General features: G+C 37.6%; 1 pseudogene; it reads right to left on the reverse strand.

Moving 5' to 3' along the window:
* LOC145049465 (serine/threonine-protein phosphatase PP2A catalytic subunit-like) overlaps window positions 1-9,703 on the reverse strand; it is a 34,505-nt pseudogene extending 24,802 nt beyond the window's left edge.
* Window positions 9,704-25,100: the final 15,397 nt, after the last annotated feature.

Below are 25,100 nucleotides of genomic sequence, written 5' to 3' on the forward strand. Positions count from 1 at the left end.
TCTGCAAGGAATCAGCGAGTTGCATAGCCAACTCGGTGAGTCATATGAAGATGGTCATGAACTCGTCGAGTTGATGAACAAACTCGGCGAGTCTGTTGAAGATTGCCTTGAACTCGACGAGTCGTTTGAAGACTCGACGAGTCGGCTAAGGTTTTTCCTGATTCTTAGACACGTATGAACTCGGCGAGTTAAAAGGGAACTCGACGAGCCAATCACGGATTTCACGACTTCTCGAGTTTAGGAAGGACTCGATGAGTCGGTCAGCTACACTCGACGAGTCGAGTCAACATGGACTGTTGAATTTCACTGTGGACTTTGACTTTGACCAAGAGTTGACCAGTTGACTCCTGAGGCTATTTGGTAATTTGGAGATTTATGGATAAAGGGGTTTTATGATAACTATAGGTGGTGGAGTTCGTGTTGGTGATTCGAGAGTTTGAGCCTATCATTTTCAGTGCGACATTGTGAGGTAAGTTATCCTCACTATATCAACAGGGTCTAAGGCACCAAGGCCGGCCCTTTATGGATTGTATCCGGTTTAATACATGATATGTTTACTGTTTTGCATCCCAGTAGTTAGGATGATGTCATGCTTATGCTAAGTGACCTGGTTGGTCGGTATCCTGTTTATAGGATTATGCTATGTTAGTGACTTGGATAGGTCGGTGCCATGGTTATATGATGTTGCTATGCTATTTGATCTGCTAGACCGGTTTGACTGTTATTATGATAGCATATGATATGTATGTGCACATGTTTGTTTGATTGGGGGTTGGGTTGAGGCGGTCCTGCTTTGTGCTAAAGGCCAACATACCCAGGGTGGTCCGGATATACTACAAACCCAAGAGGGTATGCTAGTCAGATCGAAGGCCCGGAGAGTGGTACGGATAGGCTGTAGGCCCTGTGAGGCGGTCCAGACGTGTCGAAGGCTCGGAGAACGGTCCAGATAAACTAAAGGCCTGCGAGGCGGCCCAGTCAGGCTGAAGGCTCATTATGCATGTTGTTTGCTTAAATGATTACATTATATGGTTATGAGGTTGGTATTTTGGGGTAGCTCACTAAGCTTTCGGGCTTACAGTTTCAGTTGTTGTTTCAGGTACCTCTGGTGATCGCGGGAAGGCGAAGGCATGATCGTACCGTTCCTCCTGCTGTTATGATTTTTATGATTTGATACTTGGATACTCTAATAATTAGTAATTTGAAAACAAACTATGTAATATTAAATGGTTTAAGTGTTTTGGAAAAGTTTAAATTTGGCTTAAATTTTTGGGCGTTACTATATATATATATATATATATATATATATATATATATATATATATATATATATATACCCACTATTTTGACATCCACAAACATAAACCCTTATCATAATGAACTATATTATAAAGTCATAGACATGTCAGTTGATAAGTAAAAAAGTTTCTATTTTGAGAACATCGGAGTTGATAAGTAAAAGGTTTCCAAGTTGAGAAGATCAACGTTTGGACTGGTGTGTCGAAGTTGTGTTCGGTAGTGGTGTGCATCGTCGGACTTCAAGTTATGTACACTTCTAATAACATGATTGATCGAGCTGTTCAATTTGCTTTGGAAATGGATTCTTTTTAACGGGCCAATGAAATCCAACTATTCAATTACAATATGCCGGTTCAAGCAATTTTTAACTAGTCCAAAGCATTTTTGAAGAAACTATCTGGTTTGATCTGGTTTAGAAAGTGACATAAAATCGGTCGTTGTTGAACAGCTCTCAGCTTAAATGATCATTGAAGTCACGAAAATTTATCGATTTAACCATTTAAGTTCTGACGAGGCATAATCAACCACTAAGGTCTTGAATTTTGGTTGAATTGCCCCTTATGTCATTTTATTCTCGGTTAACTAGTTTTTATGCGTATGTGGAGCCTACATGACAATTTAAAAAATATGCTTTAATTCTTTCTCTTGCTCTTACGACCTTTTATTCATGTCCAAGACTTCACGTCCCTATCTCTCTTGTTTCACCCATCCAATCATGCCTTTCTCCACTGACTTGCTGAAATCAGTATAGGAAGGTGTCGTCGCCACCGCTTAACCACCAGTGACCACCACTGCTGCAACCTTCACCATTACTCGCCAAAATCGACCTAGGGAGGTATTGTCTCCACTACAACCACCACCGTTGCAACCTACACCATTACTCACTTCTCCATTCTCTCTCTTTTGGGTTAGGTAAAAAAAACCCAAATAAAGTTCATCTATAAACGCACTAAAGTTTGATTGTAGATTTTCTTCATCACCAAACCAGGTCTAATGTGTGTATGTATGTTTTTAGTTCTCGTTGATTTGTTTAGAACAACAACAATACAATAAAAACCACACATTAGCAAGAAGGTAGAGCAAAACAGTACAAAAGTAGGCGTTAATTGGATTTTTCATCCAAAAATAGTAAAATTTCTATTTCTACCTAAAAACCAATTAAATGAAAAGTCTTGGACCATGTACATGATCCACTTCTTATGGTGCTTATTTCCTACAAAAATGAACGACCATAAAACCCAAAAAGTGGTCATTATAACCGACTCAACACACTCATTTTTACTTCAAACTAACGACACCGTATCTAACCACAAATGAGCTTAAGTGGCTTATTGAACATCGTGAAAACTTAAGTGGATAAAACGATACGCTTTTGTAACTTCGATGGTCATTTAAGTCAAAACTCCTAATAACAATGAATATTTTGTAAACTTTAATCGTTTGTAGAAAAATTTTATAATACAATGACAAAACTAAAAATCAAGACCAAATTTATCGTTATTGTTGGATACAACCCGAAGGATAAAACTGTGAATATTTTGTGCAATTGTTATGGGTATTACAAATATGACTATTAGGATACTGGGTGTGGTGATAAATAGGATGCGGAATCCTTTAGGTATCGATGGTACCTAAGGGAACACCATCCCCCCTTTTACCATACGAGCTAAGAGATAAGTGATTTGTTGAACCATTGCTCCGACTCTATTTTCTCTCATCTCCACTTGTACCATATGCATCGTAACTTTGTACCAAAAGCCATAAGTTTAGAGGAATGATTTTTTTTCATGCATTGTACGTTGGAAATAAGAAGATAGAGAATTGATGTGACACATATGTAGCATATGGGGTCGAAGAAGAAAGGGATGAACTTTATCCAAAAAGCTAATAAGTCAAAAATTGTGTTTGACAAACAGAAAAACCCTTTTTCAAATAAGTTTTTGAAAAGTTAAAAACATTTTCATGAGTTTTTGAAAAGTTAGACATGTCTTACTTTTTGGAAAAATAGTAAACCAGTAACTCATTTTTAATCATTTTATATATATATATATATATATATATATATATATATATATATATATATAGATATATATATATATATTGAACTTATTGACTTATTAACATATTCCCCACAAAAGTCATTCCAAATACTTTTTTAAAAAATTATTTTGAAAAAAAAATCATAATTCAATAAGTTATTTTATCAAAATCTTTTTGAAGTTCAAAAAGCAATCCCAAACACCCCCAAAATATATAATGTGTATTTTTTTCCTCATTTGAATCAAAACACTTTTCAAAAATCATCTATTTCCATTTCAAAATGGTTAACTCGAAGGAAAACCTCTGATAAAGTTTCTATATTTTGGTTCAGTTTACGATTTTATTTCAATATTTATTTTTTGAATAGAAAATCCATATTATTTAATTTTATACGATAATCTGTCATTTTCTGTTAAAAAAAAATATTAATTACGGTTTCGTTAATTTGGATAAAATATAAATTAATCAAGATTTTTTTGTTCTAAAAATAAAAGTTACGATTAAACCGTAAATTGACCTAAAATATTGAGACTTTATCGTAGATTTTCTTCATTCAAATGTCTAATATCATCAATTTTCAATTAAATGTCATATTTTATGCATTTATGTTGTATCTATTTTTCATTTGCTATATTTATTTATTTGTTACTAAAAAATGTGTTCTCATAATTTCGGATTTGTTCTAGAGATTTCTAACATGTTTAAAAATTTCGGAAAAAATACTATCCAAATTTCGAAATGTTGAGAAACTTGAGTACATAATGTACTTTTTTTTCCCGAAAATAAACTTTTAATATTACGTAAAGTTGGTCTACAAAACTAGGAATTTTTAGAACAGGAAAACCCAAAGAACCCGAAATTTTTTGATAATTACTTACTACTTAGTGGGTTGAACTTTAAAAATTTTCATATTTATATCCCGGCTTCGGGGTACTGTAAATCATTGAATATGAAACCAAACTTGACAAAATTATAATCTAAAATCATGTACAAACTCGAAACTACACTCTGGAAAAAATCAAATGACAATATGAATTTAAACGAATGAGATATGCATGTGTTAACATTTTCACATAATTCAAAGTAAAAACAAATAGCTGAAAAGTTGAAAATTTTCATCTTTGATATCCCGACTTTGGAGGGTTGTAAATCATTGAATATTAAATAAAAATGATAAAATTATAGTCTAAATCATGTACAAACTCTAAACTACAAGTTGGAAAAACCCGCATATGAATCTGATTTCAAACGAATTAGATATGCATGTTTTAAAATTTTCACAGAATACTAAAAACTGAAAAACTAAAAACTTCCAACTTTGATATCTCGACTTTGGGGGACTATAAGTCAATGATTATAAAACCAAAATTGACAAAATTATAGTCTAAAATCATGTACAAACTCTAAACTACACGTTGGAAAAACCGTATGTCAATCCGACTTGAAAAGAACGAGATATGCATGTTTTAAACGCTTCATAAAAACCGATTCCAACCCCTAAAAGTGGTTTCGGTTCCTAACACCGGTTCCGTTTTTAGACCGAATTTGCCCGGATCCGATGGACCCAAACCCGGATAAAGCCAATTTTTAAACCCGGAACCAGTTCTATATATTCCGGTTTTAATGGTTCCGGTTTCGGTGTGATTCCGGTTCCGGTTCGGTTTTTCGGTTTTAAATCTCATCTCTAGGACACAACATAGATGGATATCGCAATTTGTAGGCTTAATGGTAAAAATGAAAATGTGATTATATAGATGTGTATATATTACCTCCAAATAGTCATTATAATTAATAACCTGTTTTATATGATTGGTTTTAAGTGTCTTTTAACCTCAACGACATTTCTAAGGTAAGTATGTTAAATTATAGTTCAATTACATATCTATAACATGTCAACAACTTTTTTTTTGCATGTAGAACTTGGGTGAATATGAAGTTTGTAGAAGTCGTGACAATCAAGCTGAAGTGAAGTGCAAGGGAAAACGTTGGGATGTCTACCTAGATGAACGAAAATGTATTTGTCGAGTGGGGCAAGTTACAGGCCTTCCATGTGTGCATGCAGTGGCTTTTATTGCTTTTACAAGGGATGCTAATTGGGAAAAGTACGTTGATTCATGTTACACAATAGAGAAATATAAAGAAGCATATGCTTTTGAAATTGCTCCAATGCCCGGAGCGGATCAATGGAAGCAACAAGACGGAGATAAAATATAGCCGCCTATTATCAAGCGTCTGATTGGACGCCCAAAAAAATAGAATTAAATCATCAAGTGAGTCTAAAAGAAAACACAAGTGTCTGTGATGTGGTGAATACGGACACCGTGAAAAGACATACAAGAATCCTGCACCTCAAAATTTGAATACAAATGAAACATCCACCTCAGAAAGAAGGAACAAATGTCAACGATAGTCGTTCATTTTCAAATGTGTTTTTGTTAGTTAAACGTATTTTGTTTTTGAAAGCTTGATAGACTTGTTTGAGGCACATATGGATGGAAACGTCCATATGAAAAAAATATGTCTTGTGGTTTTTTATTTTGTTGAACTCAGTATCTTATGTTTGGCTTCTCAAAATACATGTATCTATTTTCAAAGCAAACATGGTATTTCTCTGTGATGGAATTAATGAAACAATATTTGGATATATTGTTTAACTGAAAAATCATATTTTATTGCAGTTTAGGAAGTTTCATCGAAAGTGGCAAAACTTAAAGAAAAAACTAGTTATGCATTGTCACTTGTTGCTTTAAGGGTATTAAAGTAGATATGAGAAATCGTTATTGTAGCAAAAGAGGTGGTATAAGAATTCGTAATTCTTTTTGTTGTTTTGTTTAAACTATATTAACTATTTTTTTTAAATGGTTATTTTTTGGTAAATATGATTTTTGGAAATTTATAAAAGGTAAAGATGATATTTTAAACTTGGATTAATAATAAGGGTATAATAGTCATTTTATAAATATAATGATTAAAAAATGATTTAAAAAAAGTTTAGGGCAAATATAATATTTTGGATGTTTATTTAAGGTATATATGATATTTTAATATTAGAGAGGGTAAATATGATATTTAGGAGGTATTTGGATTAGCATAGTTTATTGCTTATTTGTGGTGCTTATTTGTGGTGGGAATAAGCAATAAGCATGGGGAGAGATGCTTATTAAAATTAGCTTATTTAGCTTAATAAGCTGAATTTTATCCAAACACTCAAAGTAGCTTATTATGAGAATAAATAATAAACATCTCTTTTTTTCCTATCCAAACATCCATTTATTATTATATAAGGTATATATGAAATTATCCCAATTTGTTTTAGACATTATCAAGTTAGTTTGGCATTTTATTTGTTTTTTTTTTAATTTAAACATACAATTATTGTAATTAATCCTTCTCAACACCCTCTTTGTGCCCATTAACAAGTATGTCAATGCCTCAAATACATGTATTTGTGGGTTACAATTTCCCTATTAGATATTTGAACTATATATTTCTTTTTCTTTATTTTTGCATCATCCCCAATCCCCACTGTCGCATGGGCTTGTTTTAGCCAAGGTTCTAATTCTTCGATGTAGTTGGTAATTCATCTTGTGGTTTTTTATAGTTTTATTTTTGTACTTTTTGTAGACTGTCAAAAATATTATATTATTCACATAAAACATTTTGTAATCCTAATTAAATTTTAAGTTTTTTATACGTGTGGATGTAAAATTAGGAATTCAACACACTAGTCAAAATTTTGTATTTTGGGATGAGATCAGGAAAAAAAATTATTATTAGACTAAATTACAAAAACGTTCCACATGTTTGTTTGATTTTTGCACTTCTAGTTCAATTTTTTTGACAAAATTTCACAATTGGTCCATGTGGTTTACAAAATATCGCATTTTGAGGACTTCTTAGTAAAAAGCCACGCGACTAGTCCCTGTGGTTTGTAAAATTACATGAAAGGTCCTCCTGCCGTTAAATCTAACTTTTCAGCTATTAGATTTTAATGGAAAAGACTATTTTGCCCTTGTACCAATATTGTAATTCACTACAAACCTCAAGGACCATTCGTGTAATTTTATAAATTTGAAATTTTATATATATATATATATATATATATATATATATATATATATATATATATATATATATATATATATATATATATATATATATATATATAAATTATAAATTTCGCAGTTTGTATTTATATATATATATATATATATATATATATATATATATATATATATATATATATATATATATATATATATATATATAATTTCAACAATTTGATAATTTTTTTTTTATCTTTTTGACATTTTGTTATCTATTTTATTTTATAGTTTTAGTTATTTATGGTTTTTTGTTATATTTTTATTTATTTTGAATCAAGTAAATAAACTTAAATTTGATAAACCATGTCAAAATTACTTTTCCTTTAATTTTTCTTATTTACGAATTGAAGCGTTAATGTTTTTTATTTTTTATTATTTTTAATTTTATGTCGTTACTATTCATGTTTTTTTATGCTCCCTAGTTAATATCGTTAGCAACTTTATGTTTGCATTTATCATTATCATTATTTGACCTTTTGTTTTTTATTTTTGTTATAATTTTAATTATTTATTAGTCTTCTATTGTTTTTATTTATATTGATTCAAGTAATGAAAAATACAAAAACAAAAAACAAAAACTCAAACACCAAATTCTAATATACTCTAATATATTAATACATTTTACATTTTCATCTTTTTTTGGTTTTTTCATATATATATATATATATATATATATATATATATATATTTTTTTTTATTTTTATTTTTTAGTCTTATTTTTTATAATTTTTTTCATATTATTTTTTAATTATATCGTATTTTATTTTTTAATTATTTCCCGTTTTATTTTTTTTCGTTGTTTCGTTTTATTTTTCATCAACTTTATAACTTTTTTTTGACATTTTCCAAAAAGTGTAAAATGTATGAATATATTACAATTTTGGTGTTTGAGTTTTTTTTTGCTTTTTTTTTTTTAATAATTTTGGTTATTTATGGTTTTTGTAACTTTTTTTATTTTGATTCACGTAAATAAAATAGTTATATTTGTTGAGAGAAAAACTTGAAGACACACTTGAACAAACGTTAGAACAAGTAAGTTGCGGAATAGTTAATCTCTAAGGATTTAAAAGCTCAACAATAATAAAGTTAGATAGTTAGATAGTTGGTTGCGGAAAGTAAAGAAAGATAAATGACAAAAGTTATATCAAGAATACACTTAAACTGATTCATAACAAAGAATGCAATCACTCCAAGTTAGTAAGCGAGATCATGTTTAGTGATTAAGTCAAGAAGACTTGCTTCGAAGAGAGGTTATGTTCCAGTAGCAGTTTGAGTGTGAAGAGTAATAAGATAGATAACTGATGAAGATAAGAAAGATGATTGAATGAGAAAGCTTGTGTATTGAGAAGTTAAGAGTTTTCACACTCGGATATATCACAAGTACATAATACATAAGAAAGAGTCTCTATTTATAGAGTTTAGAAAAGAACAACTCTATGAGCAGCCGTGCAAGGCATGCTGGACAATAGAGTGAATTACATAGTAAAAGAAATAACTAAGATTGCGGATAGGAAAGACTTGAATACTATGGATGATGATATGGTTGCTGATGGAGAATGGTTGCGGTCATAGTTGTAGAGATTGACTCCGGTGCTGAATTGGCTGCAAGTACTGAACCGTTGCGGTAGTTAAGTTCAAGAGGGTAACTTTTATGTTTCAACAATTTCCCCCTAAGTGACCTCTTTAACTTTGGTTTAGTTATCAAGTTTGAGAAACTTGATCAAAATCCACCAAAATTTTCTAACATTTTCTAGCCATATGATTCTTCTGTAGATCTCAAACTTGACTTCAGCAATAGTGTGCTTTGATCTTTCTACTGCGGTCTTGCATATGTCAAGTTGCTTCTTGGGCAGGCGATACATGGCATTCATCAGAATGAAATATTTGACATTTTCTGTCTTCCGTTTGAATATGATGCCAAGTTCTGGGAAGTTGGTTGTGCCTAGAGATCTTTCTTCAAAACCTTCTGTAAGCATTGACATTGGTTCAAGTGGTGGAAGGTCAAATTTCTTGAGGATGGTGGGGTGGATGTCCGCATCAATCTTCGCAAAGTCACAGATAGTTTCCTTGAGGAAGGATTTGGCTTTGTCGAGAGCTATTTGTATCTTAGGATGTTTCTCTGCCTTGTTCTGAAAAACTCTGGCAATGAGAAATATTTCTTCAGGGTTCATGCAGGGGAAGTCTGCCTGGGTGCGGATGTAATCATGCTCTCTTCTGGTCAGAGTGAATTGAGCAAAGTCTGCTTTCATAAATTTCTGCATCTTGTAGTTCTTCACTGCAGATGGTCTATCATTAGACCAAATGTTTTCAACTGAAGAGCCATAAAGCGAGTCAGCCTTTCGAATTCCATTGGCAGACGTTTGTGATAAGGAAGACTGCGGTCGAAGGAGTCAAAGACAACAAAGTAGTTGGCATTGGGAGAAATTGGAATATCCCAATAACCATCTGATGGTGGTTCAACATATGTGAGGTGGGGAGTGTAGTCTTCATCAAGTAGCCTGCGGAGAGGATTGACCCATGAGTTGATCAGCGATTCATCAATCATAGTGTCAAAACCACATTCTCTCCATATAATTTCGGCTAACTTGGCTGCTTTCCAGTCATGTTTCCTTTGGGCAGCAGCAGGAGAATCTGTAGAGCTTTTTGAGGACATATGTGCCTCAAGATTCTTTAGGCGAGGAGGAGTCAGAGGTCAGTTTAGGTTGTTTGTGGGTGATGAGTGGGGAGATGAAATATTTTGAGATGGTGGAGGAGAAAGCTGCAGAGTGGGAATTTTGCTTGTGGTGATTGGAGGGCTCTGACGGATGGATGTATTTGATCGATCGTCTTCTTTATCACTTCCCCCTCTTAAGGCATGCAACCCTGGTGCTTCCTCAAGTCATTGTTTCAGTCCATCAACTTTGGCACAAACCTCAGCAAAGTGTGCTTTCATCGATTCGGCCAGTTGGGAGTTTTCTGGAATAGCAGAGTTGAAGAGCAGCTTGTGAATATCCTTTGTGAGCTGAAGTATCTATGGGCCATGAAATTTTGATGTGAGGGATTTCTGTATGCGGGCGATTGTTGCATGAAGGACAAAAATCGTGGACTCATAGGCAGTATGAGTTTCCTCTATTGCCTTTTGGGACTGGGCAGCTTGATCCGCAATGGCTGTTTGTAAGCCTTGTTTGATTGTGGTTACCTCAGTGATGATGCGTTCCGCTGCGGCCATGAAATCTTGATGGTCGGCCCTGCGGTTGGTGTCGAGAGATCGAATCCCCATCTTGACTTTGAGAGAGATGCGCTCAACGGTCATACGTTCTTGCGTTTTAAGTCGTTCGATGCGCTCAATTAGGGATTGCGGACCTGGGATATCTTCTGGTGGAGGTTGGGTAGGCTTAACTGCAGCCAAAATTTGATCAACTTTGGCTTAAAGGTTGAGGAATTCTTTGCGAGTGACCGCATCTTTCTTCTTTTTCTTCTTCTTTTCTTTGGGCTTTGAAGTGGAGTGCTGAGAACCGCTGGATTCTTCTTTTTCCTCGAACATCATGAGGTCGTCATCTGAGGGATTCAGTTTGTTGACCTCTTGGATGTCTTCATCGTCAAAACCGAAGGTTGGGGCCGAGCTGAGTTCAATAGTTGGCTCTTTGTCTTGAGATGGGTTGACTGCAGTAGATTGAACAGGAGTTGAAGTGGGAGGAACATTAGATGTACCTGCGGCTGCGGTTGAGGCTTGACCTTTCAGCACAGTTTCAGCCATTTGGTCCATCCAAGTCTGAACCTTTAGGATTGTGGCAGCAGTGTGAGCGTTGCTGATGGCATTTTCCCAGTACCTGGCCACTGACAGAATTTCTTGTTCCTTCTGCTGTTTTTGTTTGACCTGCTGCTCCTTGCGGGCTTGGAATGCCCTTTTGAAGTCAGCATACTTCTTGGTTGATACTGACTCCAAGATTCATTTGAGTCTTCATCGTCAATTCCTTGTTGTCGCACCAAGGTGTCCCTTGGGTTCACGGATCCTTGCACATTAGTGTTCACCGTGCCTAAACCACCTGATACAGATGTAAGCAGAGTAGGATTTCCTGAGCTTCCTTGGTCTCCTTGACCCGTGTTCAAGTTTGGCCTAGGCCCAGTTCTGGCATGGGCGAAAGAGATGCCCTGCGGATGGAGTGGTGTTTGTAGTGTTTGGGATAGTTGCAAGAGGATGGAGTCTAACTCCTCAGAAGAAAAGATGTGCAGCCAGGAAGCCCTGGAGACCTTAGGGCGATTACCAATTCTATCTTCTTGAGATACAACTGGGGGGCTGTCTCCACATTTAGAAGAAGATGATGATGAAACAATCTCACAAGATGAGGTTGAGTGGTATTCGATAGTGGCATTGAATGGATGTGCGGCCATCCCAAGGACTACCAGAACCTGTTGAGAGGCTTCAGTATCAGTCCGGTCACGCATATGGCTAGTGGTTTCGGTTGTCTTTCTTTTCTTGAGGATAAATATGGGTAGTCTATCTTCCTCATAGTCACTGGTTAATACAGTGGTGGTTTTGGTTTTGCGTTTCTTGGAGGGTGCGGTTTGTTTTGGGGCTTTCTTTTTGGGTGTTGTAGCTTTCTTTTTAGAAGCTACTGTTTTTCTCCGTTGAGAAAGGTTAGAAAGTGTAGTGGCAGAGGGGGCTGCGGTACCCTCAGGAAGAATAGTTGAAGAAGGAAGAGGTGGGGTAGAAGGGTATGGGATAATACCCTCCGTGGCCTCAATATGATCTGAGACATCCGCAGTCTCAAGACCAAGCAGTGAAAGAATGTGTGTGGGGAGCCTGCGGATAGGTCCAAAAATAGTTTGATCAGAGGAAGGAGTATACCTTTTGAGATCCTTAGTGACAAAGAAATTGATGTCACTTCCCATTTCAAGACCAGCATCCGCATGCAGATCAGAAATACATAGAGACCAAAAGCGAGCAAAAGTGAGCTTAGTTGGGTTTTCCTTTGGTTGTTCTTTGGGAATGTACTGGAGGAAATCATCCCAAAGAATTTGACCGTAGTTGACATCACGGCCAGTGAAGATGCTCCATACAAGTTCAAGGAGCTTGAGTCCCATGTTGTCGATGCCTCCGGTTCTGCCAGACAGACAACGGATGACAAAGTGGCATACAAACTGCCAAACCGCAGGCAGCTGATTCTTCTTAAACTCACCAATACCTCATATTGGTTTCTGGTAACCCATTTGGTAGAGTGCGGTAGTGATATCGTATAAGGATGGAGTGAAGATTTTGATGGAAGGATGGATTAACAGGTTAATGGAGGTTAAGAATTTTTCTTTGGTCAAGATGACCAGGGAATCGTTGATGAGGTTCAGATGCACTTCTTGGGGGTTTTCCAGTGGTCTGTATGCAGACAGAGCACACTTAAAAAGTGTAGAAACGGGAACAACATCGGTGAACGCGTCGAACGGACCAAATAGGATGTGGTTCTTGAGATGCTTGATCATTAGTTTTGTTGGAGCATTGTAAGAAGGATGATCGTCAAACACAACTCTGAAGTTGCTTGAAGCGATTGTTGGTGATGTGGAACCGGTTTGATTCATCGAGCTTGAAGCCTTGGATTGCTTCTTGGATGCACCAGATTTCGCCATTGAGAGTTGTGAGATTGAAGTTCTTGAGAGCTTTTGTGAGTTCTTGGAGAGTTGAGAGAGTAATCGATTAACAGAGAGCGTAAACGATTATAGAGAAGAAGGTGGGTTTATAAAGGGGGGTAAAAGGATTTTAACTCTAGGTAAAAGATAAATGGGGGTAAGAAGTTGAATGGGGTTTTGGGGGGAATCAACGATTCTGGGATTGAATCTCAACCACACGAATATGAAACGGGTTTTGAAGAGATTTGAGAAATCTTAAAAGGAGGTTTTGCATTTAATGGTGGAGTGGACGCATGGTAATACGTCAGGTAATCGTGGGTTGAAGAGAGAGAATGTTGGAACTGATTGGACGTGTTTAGGAGAGGAAAGGACAAGTTGAAAAATGATTGATTTGGGAATCATTCTTTTTGGCATCATCCCTAAAATAGGTCTGATACGGGGTTTATTAAGAAAGTTAAAGTGACAGTTTCTAAAGGGAATGTTTGTATTTTATTTAATGAAGGATCCTTCATAAAACACAAGGATTCAAGAGTTAATGAATCGGTTGGAATTTATTTGTGGTGGTTGCGGATGAATTCATCAATGCCGTTGAGAAACTCCATCACGGATGAGAAAGAAAAATTTCAGAGAATCAGTGAGACAAACACTTGTACGGAAATTAGAAATAAAGGAACATTAAGGCCCATGAGAGGTACGTATGACATATGGTTGCGGTATCACAACTATCTATCATATGTAATTCTCAGTTAGAACCGTAATGGAGACCAAGGACGGTCTGCGGTAGCTAACACTTCAAAAAGAATTGTGGGTCCGGATTCATCATTCCCAACATTTGTAAGAATGTATTGAGTTTTGAAGAGTCAAGAGCTTTTGTAAAAACATCAGCAATCTCTTCATGAGTAGGAACAAAGATGAGTTTAATATTACCTTTCAGAATATGATCTTTGTTGAAATGGTACCGTAATTCAATGTGTTTCTTCTTGGAGTGCTGAATAGGATGATGAGAGATAGCTATAGCACTTTCCGAGTCACAATAAATTGGTATCCGCAACATTCTGTACCCGTAGTCTAGTAATTGTGTCTTCATCCAGAGAACTTGGGAACAACAGCTCACTGCGGCCACATATTCTACTTCTGCAGTAGATAGAGATACACACGTTTGTTTTCTTGAAGACCAGCTTACAAGTCTTCCTCCTAGAAATTGACATCCACCTGAAGTACTTTTTCTATCGAGCTTACAACTTGCATGATCCGCATCGGTGAAGGCTTGGAGACTGAAGTCGTTGCCTGCAGGATACCATAAGCCCATAGATTTTCTTCCTTTAAGATACCGAAGAATTTGTTTGGCTGCGGTCATGTGAGACACTTTTAGATCAGCCTGGTATCTTGCACATACACCAGTTGCAAAGACAATGTCAGGTCTACTTGCGGTGAGGTACATTAGCGAACCAATGATGCCTCTATAAGTCTTGTGATCCACAGGTTCACCAGAGGGATCAGCAGAGATCTTATAACCGAAGCCCATAGGGACTTTGGCAGAAGAGCAGTTATCCATTGAGTATTTCTTCAGAAGTTATGTGGTGTATTTCTCTTGGTGAATGAAAATTCCTTGCTGAATTTGTTTGAATTGAAGACCTAGAAAGAAGTTGATCTCTCTATTCATGCTCATTTTGAATTTGTTGGTCATTAGCTTTGCAAATTCATCTACCATATCTTGATCAGTAGACCAAAAAACGATATCATCCACATATATTTGTACCATCATAAGGTGGTCACCATTTGCTTTTCTAAATAAATGTGGGATCAATCACTCCTCTTTTGTAACCGGATGAGACAAGAAATTCAGAGAGTGTCTCATACCAAGCTCTTGGAGCTTGTTTCAGGCCACAGACTGCTTTTTCGAGCTTATAGCAGTAGTCTGGAAATTCATCATTTTCAAATCCTGGAGATTTCTGGAGGTAAACTTCTTCTTTTAGTTCATCATTGAGGAAGGCACTCTTAACGTCTATTTGGTGTACCTTGACATTTTTATGGGCTGCGTATGCTAGAAAGATCCGGATGGCTTCCATTCGTGCTACCGGAGCATACATTTCATCGTAGTCAATGCCTTCTAGTTGACTATAGCCCTTGGTAACAAGTCTTGCCTTGTTTCGGATGACTGAGCCGGATTCGTCTAGCTTGTTGTTGAAAGCCCATCTTGTACCAACAATAGTATGACCTTGTGGAAGAGGAACAAGTTGCCATACTTTGTTTCTTTCAAATTCTTCAAATTCTTCTTGCATTGTAGCTATCGAGTCTGGTTCAAGCAAGACTTCTTTGATCGTTCGAGGTTCAACCGAAGACATAAATGCTGCATAATGGCAGTGGTCAGATAAATCTTTGGAAGATCGAGTCTAGATACCTGCTGATGGGTTGCCGATAATCTGACCTGGTGGATGGTCTTTTGTCCATACATGAAGACGTGGCATTAGATGATCAGCAGCTGCGGTAGAAGGAATGTCTTGGATATCAGAGGAATCTGCGGTTGGGGAGCGTAGTTCCCCCTGGACTTGAGAACAACCTGCTGAATCATCTTGATCTATTGAAGCAGAGTTTTCTTGAGGAGTTGGCAGAGATTGAGGTTCCCCCTGGATTACAGATGGGAGTTCCTATAGAACCTGAGAAGGTTCCCCCTGGAATGCAGATGAAAGAGTGACAATTCTAGGATTGGATCTAGTGTCAATATTCTCTATGAGTTCATCATCTGAGTCGTCCGAAGGTTCGTTTGATGGTGAGACTTCACTTCGGGCAGGAATATAAGCAGCATCAGGTACTGGAACCTCAACGGTTGCAACAATATCCAGAGTAGAGCTTTCCCCCTCAACCGAAGAGGTGGAAGTATTGAGCGATACTACTTCAGATAAAGACGGTCCAGATACGTCGGCATGTTGTTGTTGAGCTGCGGATGACACTAACACTTCGGATAGTTTCGCCGTTTCAATGGGATAAAACATATCATCATAGTTGATTTCAACTAGATTTAGAGGTCTAGAATTGGATGGAATGTCACTTTCCATGATTGCAGTTGTTTCGGTAGACGGAGGTGCACTACGGATGTGAGAGTCATCAAATTTCACATCAAAGCTTTCAACGATCAACCTTGTTCTTCTGATGAGTACTCGATATGCAACCTTGTTAGTGGAATAACCAAGGAAGATACCTCCGTCAGACTTCTATGCAAACTTATTGAGTTGATCTCTATTGTTGATCACGAAGCATCTACATCCAAAGATATGAAAGAAACGAACATTGGGTTTGCGATTGTTGAGCCCTTCATATGACGTTTTATTGAGACGCTTGCACACAATACTTCGGTTTTGAACAAAGCATGCGGTTGCTACTGCTTCGGCCCAGAAATAGAGAGGAAGTTGGGCGAAGTTAAGCATGGATCTGGCTGCTTCAACGAGTGTGCGATTTCTTCTCTCTACTACACCATTTTGTGGCGGTGTATAGGGTGCTGAAAAATTGTGAGAGATGCCTTTGGAAACTAGGAAACTGGTCAGAAGATGATTAGTGAACTCAGTTCCATTATCACTGCGGATGCGTCTGACCGGAAGCTTGATTTGAAGTTCGATTTCTTTGATGAAGTTAATGAAGACTTGTGATGTCTCTGATTTGAGTCTGAGAAAGAAGACCCATGTGAAGCGTGTATAGTCATCAACAATAACCAGTATATACTTTTTGTGGTGAAGACTGGCTACGGTTGAGGGACCGCAGAGATCGATGTGTAGTGGCTCCAGTGGTTCAGAGATAGAAGAATCCATTATCAGAGGGTGACTTGCTTTGGATTGCTTACCGCATTCGCACGCTGGGCAAAGAGTTTCGTTGCTGAATTTGAGAATGAGGAGACCACGGACAAGTTCTCCTATGACGAGGTTGTTGATGTAGCGAAAATTGAGATGAGCGAGCTTGCGGTGCCATAGCCAGCAGACTTCGGATACAGCTTTGGACAGAAAACACAACTGCAGTTTGCCAATGATGAGAGAAACATCAAGAGGGTACATCATGCCTTCGCAACGTGACTTGATTAAGCAGGTGCTGTGATCACTCGTCATTATGTAACATAATTGATTGCCAAATTCAATTCGATGTCCTGCTTTACATAGTTGGCCAACACTGATAAGATTGTGTTTAAGACCTTCTACATAAGCAACCTTCTGAATAGAAAAGTTCCCCGTAGTGAGAACACTGTAACCTCGGATGACACCGTTTGCATTGTTTCCAAACGTGACATTTCCACCATTGCATATAGGCCTGAAATACCGAAGGTACTCTAACATTTCGGTCGTGTGCAAGGAGCAGGCACTGTCAATTAACCATTCTTCTTCTTGTTCCTCCTTACACAAAGCCTGAGATTTAAACGGTTAGTTTAGGCATCCAAAAAAGTTTGGAGCCAGGGACGATTGATTTATTCTTAAATGATGCATGGTCCGAGGTTGCATGGACAGGTCTTTTGTCATCTTTCAGACCGAGTCCTGGGTGTTTGTTCAGATTTGGATTGTTACGAGTTTTCTGAAAAGTATGATATTTCTGACTTTGATTTGACTTGACATGAGATAAAAACCTTTGACAACTGCACTGACATTTGCAAATAGAGGGTTTGTCATTGAATCTGACATTGTGCTTGGTCAGCGGTTTATGGGGTGTGTTGGACTTGAAATTAGTTCGAGGTGGGTAACTTTTGAAAGATTTGACGTTTAAGTTCTGAAAAGTTTGTTTTGAACGGGGTTTCGCATGTGTAAATCTTTGATTTGCTCTAGGTGGATTTGATAAAATTCCTTTCCATTTGTTTTGATTTGATCTTAAAAGTGTTGGAGTGGGTAAAACTCCTTTCCATTTCGGGTCAGTTGAAGAGTAGATCTGAAAAACATAGTTTCTAACAAGTCTGACACCTTTTTGGGTTGTGTCAGAAGTAGCAGGAGTGACTTTTGATACTGAACTTTTCGTTTTGTTTGTTTTCATGAAAGAAGATTTTTTTGAAATGTAATTTGTGAGAACAAATTTTTCTGGACTCCTGGATTTAGGAATTCTTACATGTTTTCTATTTTCTGAAAAACTTTGTCTGCTTTTGTTTTGAAATCTGATTTCCTCTTTGAAAGCTCTTTTTGCCAAAAATTTTGGTGAACCGCAGTCATTGTTATTCAACTGCGGTTTCCTGGAACCTTTTGGATTATTTTGAAAACGTGGGCTAGAATCATTAGAACTTGAAGATTCTGGAATTTGAGAGCATTGGCCTACCTCAAAATTTTCTATAGGCAATTCGTGAAAAATCGGTTAAAGAGTTGTAGTTCCTTGAACTAAAGAGTTGCTGTCAATGTTTTTTAACTGCGGTAAAGATGACTTGACTATTGCAGAGTAGGATTTAGATGAGACTGTGGTGGGACATTTCTGGGACAGTTGATTATAGTCTGAGGACAAGGATGGAAAGTCCTCTGAGACTTCGGTACCTTCAACAAAAATTTCTTCATCAACTTCGGATGAAGTTTGAGAATTTGAGTGAGTTGTGCCACTTATGGGAATTTGATCACGTATGTGACTAGAATCCTCAGGCACAATTTCCTCAATGACACAATTATTGCTCAAATTGTGTAATCTACCGAAGTGAGTTTTAATATCGTCGGGAAAAGTCTTGTCATTGACAGGGAAATGAAATTCTCTATCAGGAGGGACATACACTCTGTCTTTGTTGAACCGGGGTGAGGAATCCATTGTGGTAGGATATCCATTTGACCAACCCCAATTATATGTATTGTCTACGGTTCCATTGTTTACCAAATTTTCAATAGCCTCACTTTCATTAAACAGTTTTTCAATTAAAAGATTTAAGCGTACAATTTCTTTCTGAGCTAAATCTTTTTGATTCAAGGCTATTTCTAATTGAGTTTCACTTAACATTCTAGCATCTTTCTCTAACTCTAGATCTCTTTCTAGCATTGCCATCTTAAGTCTCTTGTTATCCAGTCTTCCTCTCACGTGGAACATCTCTTGGGACGCTATGTTCTTCTCATCTAAGGCTTTGTTATAGTCTGAAAGGACGGCAGCACAAGTGTCATTAAGATCATCTATGTAGGGTTGACAATCATGCATGCTATAATTTAAAGTTTGGATCATGAGTTTTACCTGTTCAACGATGCTTAGAGTCCCATCTTTCGCCATGTAGCAGTAGTTTTTGTTCAACATTGTTGACCCATCATCATCCGCAGTGGCCAGCATGCAGATTTTCCCTTTTCTTGTAACACTGTTGATGGTCTGTTCTTCATCTCATGATGACCAAACTTGATGGTCTCGTTTAACTTGAGCCACATATGCCCTTGCCTTTTCTTTTTCTTCTAACTCTTGAGCCATTCTGAGATAGAATGCTCTGTCCTTGACTACGTTGGCCTTACAGTCTTTTGCGAAGTGATTTTCTTTGTTGCACATGTGACAAATTACAACATCAGTCTTGTCTTCTGATTGAGTACCGGAGTCTTTGTTCTAAGGAGACTGCGGTACCTCCTTGGGTTGATTGTTCTGAGAGACTTTAGGATACCGAGAGTTGTTGTTCTGAGGACCGAAGTCACGGTTGAATGGTGATTTGTTGAATTGTTGATTTTTGCAAAAAGAGGAAGGTGGTATGCGGTTGAACTGTTGGCTAACTAGAGCAATAGCCTTCTGAAAATCTTCTTCATCATCATACTCAGAATCTGATTCGTGTGACTACGGTGGGGTGTCATACGATGAAGAGTAAGGTGACTGCGGTGGAGCTTGTGCTATGAGAGCAAGCAGTCCTCCGAAGTTAGCATAGTCTTTGAGTACAGTGGATTCTTGTGCTTGAAGTTCTCCATAGAGTTTGTAGAGTGATAAAGAGTGAATCTTTCTGTCACCTTGGACTATCATTTTGGCCATAGTCCAATGTCTTCCTAGACCATTAAGGAACTGGAGATTGGTTTCATGGTTGCTGCGGATGGTACCAACATTTGATAACTTTGTGACTATTAGGTTGAATCTTTTGAAAGAGTCTTCCAAACTTTCACCAGCATGAGCTTTGAAGTTGTTGAAGTCGTTGAGTGCGGTTGTGAGCTTCTTATCTTGTGCTTGTTCTGAGCCTTCGTACAAGTTTTTGAGTACATCCCAGATCTCTTTTGCTGACTTGCAATTTATGATAATATCAAAGTTGTCAGGAGCAACACCACATGGAATTTCATAAAAAGCAACAACATCATTTTCCATTTTATCGAGATCATCTTTGGTAGGACGGCTCATAGTTGGTTGACCTTCTCCTAGTCTGGTTGCAGCACCGTCAGTTTGGATTGGTGTGAGGACTGGAACATGTGCTCCTTCTTCCACGGATCTCCATACATCTCTACCCAATCTTCTTAAGTACCTCTGCATTCTTTGTGACAAGTGATGATATTCATTTTCTACTAGTATTGGGGCTCGGTTAGAACCACCAACACTATTGGAGACATTCAGAGATAATGATTGTGCCATTTTTTTTTGTTTTTTTTTTTTGAGAAATGAGCTTTAGTGGTATAGAAAGCTTAATGAGAAAATCAGAGGTTCGATATCCAAAAAGCAACCACTTTGGCTTTGATACCAATTGTTGAGAGAAAAACTTGGAGACACACTTGAACAAACGTTAGAATAAGTAAGTTGCGGAATAGTTAATCTCTAAGGATCTAAAAGCTCAACAATAATAAAGTTAGATAGTTGGTTGTAGAAAGTAAAGAAAGATAAATGACAAAAGTTATATCAAGAATACACTTAAACTGATTCATAACAAGGAATGCAATCACTCCAAGTTAGTAAGCGAGATCAAGTTTAGTGATTAAGTCAAGAAGACTTGCTCCGAAGAGAGGTTATGTTCCAGTAGCAGTTTGAGTATGAAGAGTAATAAGATAGATAACTGTTGAAGATAAGAAAGATGATTGAATGAGAAAGCTTGTGTATTGAGAAGTTAAGAGTTCTCACACTCAGATATATCACAAGTACATAATACATAAGAAAGAGTCTCTATTTATAGAGTTTAGAAAAGAACAACTCTATGAGCAGCCGTGCAAGGCATGCTGGACAATAGAGTGAATTACATAGTAAAAGAAATAACTAAGACTGCGGATATGAAAGACTTGAATACTCCGGATGCTGATATGGTTGCTGATGGAGAATGGTTGCGGTCACAGTTGTAGAGATTGACTCCGGTGCTGAATTGGCTGCAAGTACTGAACCGTTGCGGTAGTTAAGTTCAAGAGGGTAACTTTTATGTTTCAACAATATTTACAAATCTAAATAAAGAAAATAAACATAACTTTTTTATTTACACAAATCAAAATAAAATAAAAAGTTACGAAAACCATAAATAACCAAATTAAAAAAAAATGCAAAAACACCAAAAAATATGAAAAGTGTAAAATGTATTAATATATTAAAGTATTTTACAACTTTGGGGTTTGAGTTTTTGTTTTTCTATTTTTCATTATTTGAATCAAAATAAATAAAAACAATAGAAGAATAATAAATAACTAAGTATATATATAAAAAAACAACAAAATGTGAAATAATGATAACGATAAATGCAAACATAAAGTTGCTAACGATATTAACTATAAATATCAAAGTAAAAATAAATAAAATAAATAAATAAACCGTAACAACAAAAAATTAAAAAAAAAAACCTTTAACGTTTCATTTCATAGGTAAGAAAAAAAAGATTTCGATATGGTTTATCGAACTTAAGTTTATTTACTTTAATCAAAATAAATAAAAACATTAAAAAAATCATAAATAACTAAAACTATATAATAAAAATAGAAAATAAAATGTCAAAAAGATAAAAAAAAATTATCAAGTTGTTGAATATATATATATATATATATATATATATATATATATATATATATATATATATATATATATACGGAATTTATATTTTTAATTTATATATACCTAAAATTTCAAATTTATAAAATTACACGAATGGTCCTAGGTTTGCAGTGTATTGCAATATTGGTACAAGGACAAAATAGTCTTTTCCATTAAAATCTAACAGCTGAAAAGTTAGATTTAACGATAGGAGGACCTTTCATGTAATTTTACAAACCACAAGGACCAATCGCGTGACTTTTTGCTAGAAAGTCTTCAAAGTGCGATATTCTGTAAACTACACGGACCAATTGTAAAATTTTGTCTTTTTTTCTAACCATTCAAGCTTCTTGGTTGTAGTTTGTTGCATTGAAGTTCCTTCCGTATATTGTCGTTTGTTTGTTTGTGTAACAACGTGAATTTTCAAAATAATATTTCATTTTTAAAACATTCATTCATTCATAAATAATGTCAAACACATTGTATCAAATGTTATTTTCACAAAAACATCTCCCCATAATCTCTACAAAACTCCAAATCATGTGTGTACGAATCCTGTCGGCGCCTTCCCGCGCTCATCGCTAGTACCTGAAACACATAACACAACAACTGTAAGCATAAATGTTTAGTGAGTTCCCCAAAATACCACATACAGCACATACGCCACTCAAGGCTATAATACAACCCTCTGGTCGGTGTGTCTCAGTGGGACTCTCCAGTCCCGTAGCTCGTTGGACCTTTAGGTCCGGTCATAGCTCGTTGGACCCTCCGGTCCGGTCTATATCATCATACAACATACAAATATCACATATCACATAAGCTCATACATAACACATAGGACCCTTTGGTCATCGCATAGTACCACTCTAGGTAACGTATATGAGCTCAAAACCAAAACTAAAAAAGGTCTAAGAATAATACCTCAATGCAATCTCTATGAGCTCAAAACCACCAAAATCGCACCTCCTTCTGCCTCCTCTTGCCTTGAACACTTACTTCTTGCAAAAACACCCACCAAAGTTCAATATTGGCCTCTCCTTCCTCACAAAAGCTCTAGATCTCTTTAGGGTTTCTCTCTGGGATTGGTGGCCGAAAATGACGGCCATAAGGCCCTTTAAATAGGTCTCAATCCCTGGAAATTAGGGTTTCATTAAACAACATGGACTCGCCGAGTTCACTCATGAACTCGCCGAGTCCAGCTGTGAACTCGCATACGAATCCGCGACCCTACTCGGCAAGTCTAGACACCAACTCGCCGAGTTTCCCCCACAAAACCCAAAATAAAGGAACAAAATATCATACCTGGGAATCCGAGTGTTACAATTCTCCCCCATAGAATCAGACTTCGCCCTCGAAGTCTCACTCTACAAACAACTCCGGATGCTGCTCCCGCATTTCACGCTCCGGTTCCCAAGTCAATTCTGACCCTTTTCGATGCTGCCACTGGACCTGCACCAGTGGCACTTCCTTGTTCCTCAAAACCTTGATCTTCCGATCCCTGATCGCCACCGGTCTCTCGGCATAATTCAGGCTCGCATCCACCTGAATATCTTCCAATGACACCATTGCCGACTCGTCGGCTATACACTTTCGCAACTGCGACACGTGGAAAGTGTCATGAATCTGACCTAACTCTGTTGGCAACTACAAACGATAGGCTACCCTGCCTACCCTCGTGATCACCCTAAAAGGACCAATATATCGGGGCCCCAACTTGCCCCTCTTCCTGAATCAGATCACTCCTTTCCAAGGAGAGACCTTCAGGAGCACAAAGTCGCCGATCTGAAACTCGAGCTCGGACCGACGTCTGTCCGCATAACTCTTTTGACGACTCTGAGTGGTCAACAACCTCTGCCTGACCTGTTGGATCTGCTCTATCGTCTGAAGCACAATCTCGGTGCTGCCCATCACACGCTGCCCTACTTCTCCCCAGCAAATAGGGGTTCGACACCTCCTTCCATACAACAGCTCAAAGGGCGGCATGCCAATGCTCGAATGATGGCTGTTGTTATAAGAAAACTCCGCCAAGGGCAAATACGTGTCCCAACTCCCTCCGAAATCCAACACACATGCCCGAAGCATGTCCTCGAGCGTCTGAATCGTCCGCTCACTCTGCCCGTCAGTCTATGGGTGGTATACAGTACTAAAATGTAGTTTCGTACCCAATTCCTCATGAAACTTCTTCCAGAATCTGGAAGTGAAACGTACATCTCGATCTGAGACAATCGAGATCGGCACTCCATGTCGCGATACCACCTCTCTCACGTACATCTCTGCCAACTTCTCCGCGGAAGAGCTCTCACTGATGGCCAAGAAGTGAGCACTCTTCGTCAACCTGTCCACAATCACCCAAATTGCATCGAAACCCCTCGTGGTTCTTGGCAATTTCGTGATGAAATCCATGGTAATCTGTTCCCTTTTCCATTCGGGAATCCCTAATGGCTGCAGCTTACCATGTGGACGCTGGTGCTCGGCCTTCACCCTGCGACAGGTCAAGCACCTCTCTACAAACCATGCGACATCCCTCTTCATACAGGGCCACCAATAATCCTTTTTCAGGTCCAAAAACATCTTAGTGGCCCTGGGATGGATCGAGAATTTCGATCGATGAGCCTCTTCCATCAAAATGGTACGCGTTCCACCCACAGACGGTACCCATATCCGACCCTGAAATGTCATAAGCTCCTGGCTATCGGTAACAAATTCCGATACCAACCCGACAACTCGCTCCCTCTTCTGGCTATCCGGTTTCACAGCCTCAGTCTGGGCCCCACGAATAGCTTCCAACACCGGGGTCATCACTGTCAATCTCAAACAAACATCTCGAATCAGGGCGTCCTCCGCCCTACGGCTCAATGCATCGGCTACCACATTAGCCTTGCCCGGGTGGTACAGGACCTCACAATCAGAATCCTTGACCACGTCCAACCACCACCTCTGGCGAAGATTCAGGTTGGGCTGATCCATCAAATACTTCAAGCTCTTGTGGTCCATGTATATCGTACACCGAACCCCAGACAGATAATGTCGCCAGATCTTAAGAGCGAACACTACCGCTCCCAACTCCAAATCATGAGTGGGGTATCTCGACTCATGAGGCTTAAGTTTCCTCGATGCATATGCAATCACATGCCTCCTCTGCATAAGCACCGCACCCAATCCGGATATTGATGCATCACAATA

The sequence above is a fragment of the Lactuca serriola genome, chromosome 5 (genome assembly GCF_051521515.1).
Source record: "Lactuca serriola cultivar US96UC23 chromosome 5, Lser_US96UC23_V15, whole genome shotgun sequence".
In the NCBI taxonomy this organism is placed as follows: Eukaryota; Viridiplantae; Streptophyta; class Magnoliopsida; order Asterales; family Asteraceae; genus Lactuca; species Lactuca serriola.